Below are 8212 nucleotides of genomic sequence, written 5' to 3' on the forward strand. Positions count from 1 at the left end.
CTAAAAAGTTTAATGTAATTCTTCTTATATATTCTATACACGTATTCTGCTAACTTTCTTCCACTAATGTTGATATATAAATATAGATACTGAAATTATTGTGGACAAAAAATCATTTTAAATACTAAGATTGTGTCCGGCCGGTGAAGGAATTTGGGTAGATTGTGGATGGTCAACTTGGGAGTGGCTGGCAACCACAGTTGGTTACATGTAGTTAAGCATTTGCCACATAATATTCAAGTTTATTGCATTATATAACTAACTAGGTTAGGTATCCGTGCTTTATACAGGTTGAACAGTTTAAAAGAATGATAAACAAAGTCGAATATTGCATTAAATAAGTAAAGTTAAATTGCAACTATAATTCACAAACTAAAAAATAAATCATAAATCTTTAAATATTTTTTCGATACAACATTAGATGATACACTAAAAATATAGTAACAACTAAAGTAGAATAATATTATGAGAACATAATCGGTACAATCGGAACCAAACGAACCTATCATCAGTGGAAGATAGCTTTCGATTAGTCGAAGAATGTATATTAAAAAAGAATCGATATGGTTTTGATTAACAATATATGGACGGAGAAAAGGCAGGTTGAGTTAAAAATCCACGTGTTTTTAACAATGAACCCGGGTAAGTTTTAAGGACAAAAATGATTCATATGTCTGTAAATGTTTTTATATATATAAAAACGATATAATTCGTATTAGAGAAGCTAAATTATGAAAAATGTCCAATTTATAAAAAGTTTAATAAACAAACATAACTTTTTTTTAAATAAAATAAGTTATTAACGTGAAGGTATTTTTATCATTTTTTAATTGAACTAGTAAACTATCCTATGCTTTGCAGCGGGATCTATGTCCGCAAGGATTTGCTAAAAGAAGCAAACCAACTAAGTAACTATTGAACTTGCCAAAACTACCTTTTCTTCCCGGTCTTAGAAGTTGTTTGCAGAACTGCATAAGGAGTTAAGTATTAAATGCTTTTGGCTCATATTTGTCCATTAAGTGTGTTTAAGATAGCTTTTACCCTTACAAGTCGTCATTTTTACTAGTTAGTTGACCGAACCGTTTGGCTCATATTCATCCATTAGATTGCCAACAGAATTACCATTCTCTTTAGAAAGTTTGGTCAATAAGTTAAATCCATTTTTTGATTACTTGAAAGTCAAATTGCGGTTTCGAAAGTACTTTACTGCAGTATTTTTGTTATTTATTTGTGTTCGGATCTGTTACTACATTCTCGGTTTGATCAATTTGTGTTACGGGGTAATACAATTTAATTATTCTCGGTTTGATCAGTGTGCAACAATCTGCTATAAGAGAATAGTTAGTCTTGTTCATTTCAACATATTAATAGTATTAGTAGTTGATATTGCAGTCATTGCAACATTTGAGGTGTAACAAATAATAGTAAGTTCAGTAGCAGTTGTTGTTAATAAGGTCCTAAGACATAAAGATGGTAAAAAATGAGCATATATGTTAAATGGACCTGCTGCTGTTGATATGCCGATGGCATGGCTAGTGGCTACTACGTACTCAATTACTTGCGGTCATGACTCAAAACACACAATCAAACGGGTTAAAAAGAATAATTAGTGGGCTTACAACTATTTTAAAAATAGCAAGCACATGTCTTTCATAACACCAAAGCAAGATGGCAAATAATTTGAGTTCAAATATTGGGATATCACAAATTCAAGTTACATTTCAAAATCATACATAATAATCAAAGATAAGCATGTACCTGCAGCTGCTTTGTGCAGAGACAGTAAGGTAATTTGCAATCATCAATCGGATATCTTTAACCCTAGTTTTTATTTAGGGGTGAAATTAAAGGTGGAACTTGTAATATATCAAAGGACCGAATTAAATGTGAAACTTGCAATCACCCGGTCCAAACACCGTGATGGTCGACAGAAGTGCAGCGTGACACCATCGAAACCAAACCAAGTCGCCAGAACTGCCATCACGGTGTTGCTGCTGCCGAGGGTCTCTGCTTGGGAGGAAGAAGCTAACGGTTGTGAGTTCTGCAGGGTGAAGGAGTGGAGGTTTCCGGCAAAGGCGGTGGCCGGAGTTCTGCCTAGAAAACACTTTCGCAACAACCAACTTTGAAGTTCGTGTTGTTTTCATACGTGTGACAAATTAAGTAATTTTAGTGAGGCAAGATGCTTTTTAATATATATATAATTGTGCAAATAAAATATTTTTTTAGATAAATACTCATTTTAAAAATCCATTCTCATATTCACACGGGCTTGTATTCATTATAATTTCAACTGTCGTTAAAGAACTTATCAGGCACCAAGTAAGATATGTGGTTAATCCGAGTGGATGATTTAGATTTCGATTACGACATATATCTCAAGCACACTCGAAAAATTTTAATCCTTGTTAATTTTTCGTACGATTACGTTTAAGTATGGCAAAACAAAAAAAAGTTTTGGATGACCCCTAAAACAAAATATCAGTATCTTCGTCATCTGTTAATGTAATCGTACAAAGAAATTAACCAAAAAAAAAAAATCTTTCGAGTATACTTATGATATATATCGTAATCTAAATTGGAGTCATCCCTTCAGACTAGCCACATATTACGATCGTAAATGCTACCTAAATAGTTCCTGATCTACGGTTGGAATTATGACGAATACGAGCAAGGAAGCCTAAACAGTTCTTGATCGACGGTTGGATTTTTAAAAGTGGCATTTATCTAAAGAAAATGATTATTTAGGCAATGAAATCAAAAAAATGATTAAATAAACCTTTAAACGCTACGTATAGGGGTTTCTCAGTAAAGTTTTAGCATCTGTGTTAGTACCTAAGTGTGTTACATTCAATAAAGCATAGTACTCAGACGTGTTACTTGAAACCCTTGATACCTTAACATATATGGTCCCGAATCTATGTCAGACCTAAATTGAGCTCAAAAACCAGCCAGGCACAGGGACATACTCACAGGCTCACACCAGGGTAGAAGGGACAGACTGCACTATGACAACTGTAGAAGCAATATACCGGAAACTCACTATGACAACTTTGGAAGAGACACACCGGAAATTCTTCCGACACGTGACCCAATAAACTTTCCACAACATTCCACAAATCTGTAACATTTCGTTTTTTTCTGTTTAATGCTTTTGTAATCGTTACCCGACCCGGTTCGTGTTCGGGTGAGTTAGTAATAAAAGATTTCTTTTATTTAATTAATTCTTTTATATGGTTATTATTAAACTATCAAAGATGTGCAAAAATGGCCCTTAAACAACTAAAATCCGATTTTTGTATCTAATATCAAAGAACAAGGACCTAAGTGCAAATAATATTCAAATTTATAATAAAATATTAATCTTTCTTCTTCTTCACGCCGTATACCCCCCCCCCCCCCCCACTTTTCTTGGACCTTAATTCTCGTCATAATCAAGAAATTGATCTCACCATATCGTTGGTTACCAAAAACGCATCACACCGACAGTTTAATTGAGGAAAACGAATTAAAAATCACGGCTAATTCGCTTGGTTAAACCCGCGGCTTACCGACCTCTAAACTACTATATAAACACAATGATAATTCAATTAAACGTGCACACATATTCCTCTTAATCTCGCAAATCAAAACCCTAACCCAATTGCAGTTTTCGAAGCCGTCAATACCAGTAACGAGGTCAAGCTCAGCCGCGACATACCTGCTGCTTGTTAACCCTCAATCCACGACCAATTTAGGTAATTGAAACATGCTTGTAAGTCGTTAATGGCTGCTAAGAAATAACCCCAACTTAATTTAAACAAACAACAAACGAATCATCGGATTTAAATATCTAGGGTTTGTAATTGGGTTTGGGTACTGGGTGTATCTGGTTATATATTTTTGAAATTGGTATTAAACACAAATTGAAGCACCAGCCAGTGCGTTTCTTATAAAACTACTGAACCGGCCCAGGGCGCGGGTTCGAACCCCCTGGACCCGGTTTTCATATTTATTTTTGTTTTGCTTAAATCCTTGTTTTATTTCTTATTATAATCATAATATAATAATAGATAAACATTATTTTAACGATACCGAACCTCGAAAGTGTTATTTTGGCCATGGCTTTATACACACATACACATATACATATAAAACTATAAAACAAATATTATTTTAATTATTTATTTATTCATATCTATTTATTTATCTATTTATGGTACTAACCCGATCTAGTTATATATACGAATTTGTTTTTAAATTAATATATAATGTTATCAATGTTTAATGTTGGTTATGTATTATTAAAATTCATTTACTTGAAAATATGAACATGATTTATCACTTATATTAGTTACCAAATAATAATATTTACACTATTAGTTATAATAATAATAATAATAATAATAATAATAATAATAATTAACATAATATTTTAAAATCCTAAAAGACGCCAAATCTTTCAAACCGATTAAATCAAAATAATGACATTTAAACTAATAATATCCCATCAAAATTAAATCGTTATGTCTTATTAATTCTTTTCCTCATTTATTAATTATACTACCGTTAACAATTTGGGCATATTTGTTGACGTATCTCGAAGGCTTGAACGTGCTCATCCTCATTTTCTTTTATTATTATCTCACCCGCATTTAATCCACATATAAGGTAAGTAATTTACATCCCCCTTTTTTACCGTTTTACATTTTGGGGGCGTTATGCGTTAACCAATTTTTCACTACAATTCCACTATTTGCGTTATATGATATTGCTCAATTAGTTATACGTGCAAATGTGACTATGTGTTTATTTTTATGTTTTGGTGGTTGGTATCTCATCCTCATCCTCATTAGTATGATCATACGCCTTCAGGGTAGCTCGTTATCCGTGGGATTCGAGTGAAAAGACAACTTTTATATTATTGTTATATTGTTGTTATGCTAGTTGTAGTATTTCATATTATCGCAAGGAATTGTCATTTTCATATTATATGTATTCAAAAACCGTGATTATTTGTTCAACTTTATGTTGACAAACTATGTATTTTCCCGCATGACGCAAGTAGCTATATTGGATGAAGAATCAAGGGATTAAAGAGTAGTTGGACCTTAAGATGCATAATGAATAATTAAAGACTATTTATTTTTTTTTATTTAATTGTTATGTTTATTTTTATGAGACAATGTTTGTGTCTTTGTGTACTTGAATAATACGAATTTAATAATTTAGATATTGACACGGGGATTTATTTTAGTGTCTTTTGAGCTATGATACAATTATGTCGCGCCCCGGCATATTCCGCCGTAGGTTGGAGTGTGACAAAATCCAGCTATAAATACCGTCTTCACCAAACACTACCAGCTCTCTCTCTCTCTCTCTCTCTCTCTCCATATACGATTTCTTTGTACTTAACATATTTTTATGCACAGAGAGATCGCAGTTAAGGCGATGATGATGTTTCTCTAAGCTGGAGACATTTCTTCCTTCTAACTGTCACTACACGATAGTTTTCTCCGCACCTTTGCATTTTCTAACCCTCACCACACAAAAGTTTTCTCTGCACCTTTGCATTTACATATCGAAGCACATTCGCACATGGATTCGAGAGTCTTAGTTGACCACACCCATGAAAGCACCCCTTTAGCCCTGGTTAAACTCGTGTTTCTTCAATACCCAAACATGTTACTTTTTAAAAACCACACACTAATGAGTAACGATATAATTAACTCTTCAACTGATAAAAGTGACGCGTGACCGTTTTGTGCATTGTTTCCAACTAGACCAACACATACATTTTCCACTAATTGATTATTATGTTATGTTCAATCAATTAAAACATGTGTCGAATTTTTAAAACAGTAGTAAAATACCATAATTAAAGTTTGTTAGTGAAATTGACCGATGGTATTAGGGTTGAGTAACAGCATAGACCATATGCATAATTACGATTTTTTGGCTTACCATATAGGGGCCATGCTTGCTGTATCGACTTCTTTCAAAAATGGGTAATATTGAAAGTGTGTCCTTACATTACATGGGGGTGTTGTCTCAACTTTACATAAATGAGGTTGCTTTCTTGACACACTTACTTTTAATTTTTTTTTCTTTTCCACATTTAATATAGTTTTTCATTTAATATTGGCAAATTGGATTTTCATAATCCAACAAAATGCTATTGGACGATAATAATCTAAACTTAGTTTATTTCCATCAGTGGTCCCAAATTTAAAAAAATTGGTTCTCAATGGTTATCTGTTAAAAAAAAAAAACCTAACGGCGTGAAGTTTTTTCTGAATTTCAAATTGATTTTTAGGGCTTTTGGTCGGAAGTAGGATACGAGTCGATTGGTGTAAAACTTAGTTAGAAATGATGCTCAAAACGGCTTGATTAGTGCTTCAAATCGGGTGTGTGAACTTCAAATTAATAAAAATTAAGCTGCTTGGAGTATCATTTCGAGCTAAGTTTTAAATCAATCGACTCGTATCTTCCTGCAGATCAACAACCCTAAAAATCAGTTTGAAATTCGGCAAAAACTTAACGCCGTTAGGTTTTTTTAATGGGGGACCATTGAGAGCCAATTTTTTTAAATTTGAGACAATTAGTGGGAATAACTAAGTCGGGATTATTATCGGTCAATAATAGATAGTTGAGATTATTAAAATCCAACTTGCCTGTAATATTTAATGCTTCTAAAAATACAGGCAATATTTAATGCTTCTAAAACTACAAATACACAATTTCGTTTTCCTTTCTGATGCTATATATATATTTTTTAAAACCGAATTGTATTCAAAGTAACACGTTTTTTAGTCAGTCTGACAATATAGAAAACTAGTTTTTCTACCCGGCGCAACGCGCAGTTGGCAAAACCCCGTCATTGAACCACGGACGTTGGTAAACTCAAGTGTTACGACGACGAGTCGACACGAATTCGGTTAGTATCGGCTGCGTTCGTCATGATATAGACACCAATGGTAAAATTTGAGCGTGAAAACCCAAAAAAGTAACTCATCAAATTAACATACAAAAGCATTAACATATAGATAACAAAACAAAATATTAAAGACGATGTTTATTTGATTGGTAAACCTGAGCGGTGCTAAAACCCAAAAGTTGTCGATCCCGAGCATTGAGGCGGCAACTTGACACAAATTCAGTCGGTTTTGATTACTTACGTTACGATACCAGAACCAAGAAACGAAAAAAATATAAAATTGAGGTGGAACAACGGCCAATTTTTTTTTGTGGGGGAGGGGGGTGTTAGTCAGTAAACTTGCGCATTGGTAAAACCCGAGCATTGTCGGTCATGGGCTTTAAATAAGGCGCGAGTCTGCGAGAACTCGGTTAGTTTCTTTCAAGTTTGTTACGATACAGGAACTAAAGCAAAAATAATTGACGTATGGTCAGTTTCTATTAAATTTATTATGGTAACTATAATAAAAAAAACAAAAAAAATCATCAACCATTGCGGTACCGTCAAGTGGCCCAATAGGCCCCTTACGGTACCAAAGTTTTTCTTTATATAGTAATAATAATATATTTAAACCCCACTTGATTTTCAATATAATACATATCAGAAAATAGGCAAAGGAAAAAACAAAATCATAGTTTTGTAGTAGATTCTAATAAAGATCATATTAAATGTTATTAGAAAAAAAACTATATTAATATTAAATGAATTTGAATAACAAAACGTATATAAAAAAGATGGAGATACGCGGCATTGTGATGTTTGGCACCCTATTTATGTATTTGTTTCAAGATAATAACATGTAATCACTATTTATCAAACCGAATTTCTTCTAGCGGTACCAAAGTGTTGAATATGTTTCGTCATTTTAAAGGATGAGGGTTTAAATTCTGTAAAAAATGTAATTTAAAATTAGAGTTTGACATTTTCTTAAAGAAAATAGCTTGTATAATTATTTCTAAAAAATGTATGTGTTGCATAAGCATTCATGAATTCTTGTATAGTCACATTTTTATAAATGCCAACTCTAGCTTCTTGTAGCCACGTCCGAATACAGAATCTGATGTTAACCTGAAATTAGAAGTCTGAAATTAATTTGAATAATATTTTTAGTTAGAAAACGAAAACCATATACCCAAGAATATTGCTGCATTGGTCGTTAGGCATCAAGCCTCTTTAACTTTTGACATTCTCGTTATATTTGTTCCTACACCAATCAATCTGTTTAAATACCCCCCCCCCCTCTTTCGACTTTTCACGGGT

Source organism: Bidens hawaiensis, unplaced genomic scaffold (genome assembly GCF_021521415.1).
Source record: "Bidens hawaiensis isolate Kalapana, Puna unplaced genomic scaffold, B.hawaiensis_p1.1 tig00031588_1, whole genome shotgun sequence".
NCBI lineage: Eukaryota > Viridiplantae > Streptophyta > Magnoliopsida > Asterales > Asteraceae > Bidens > Bidens hawaiensis.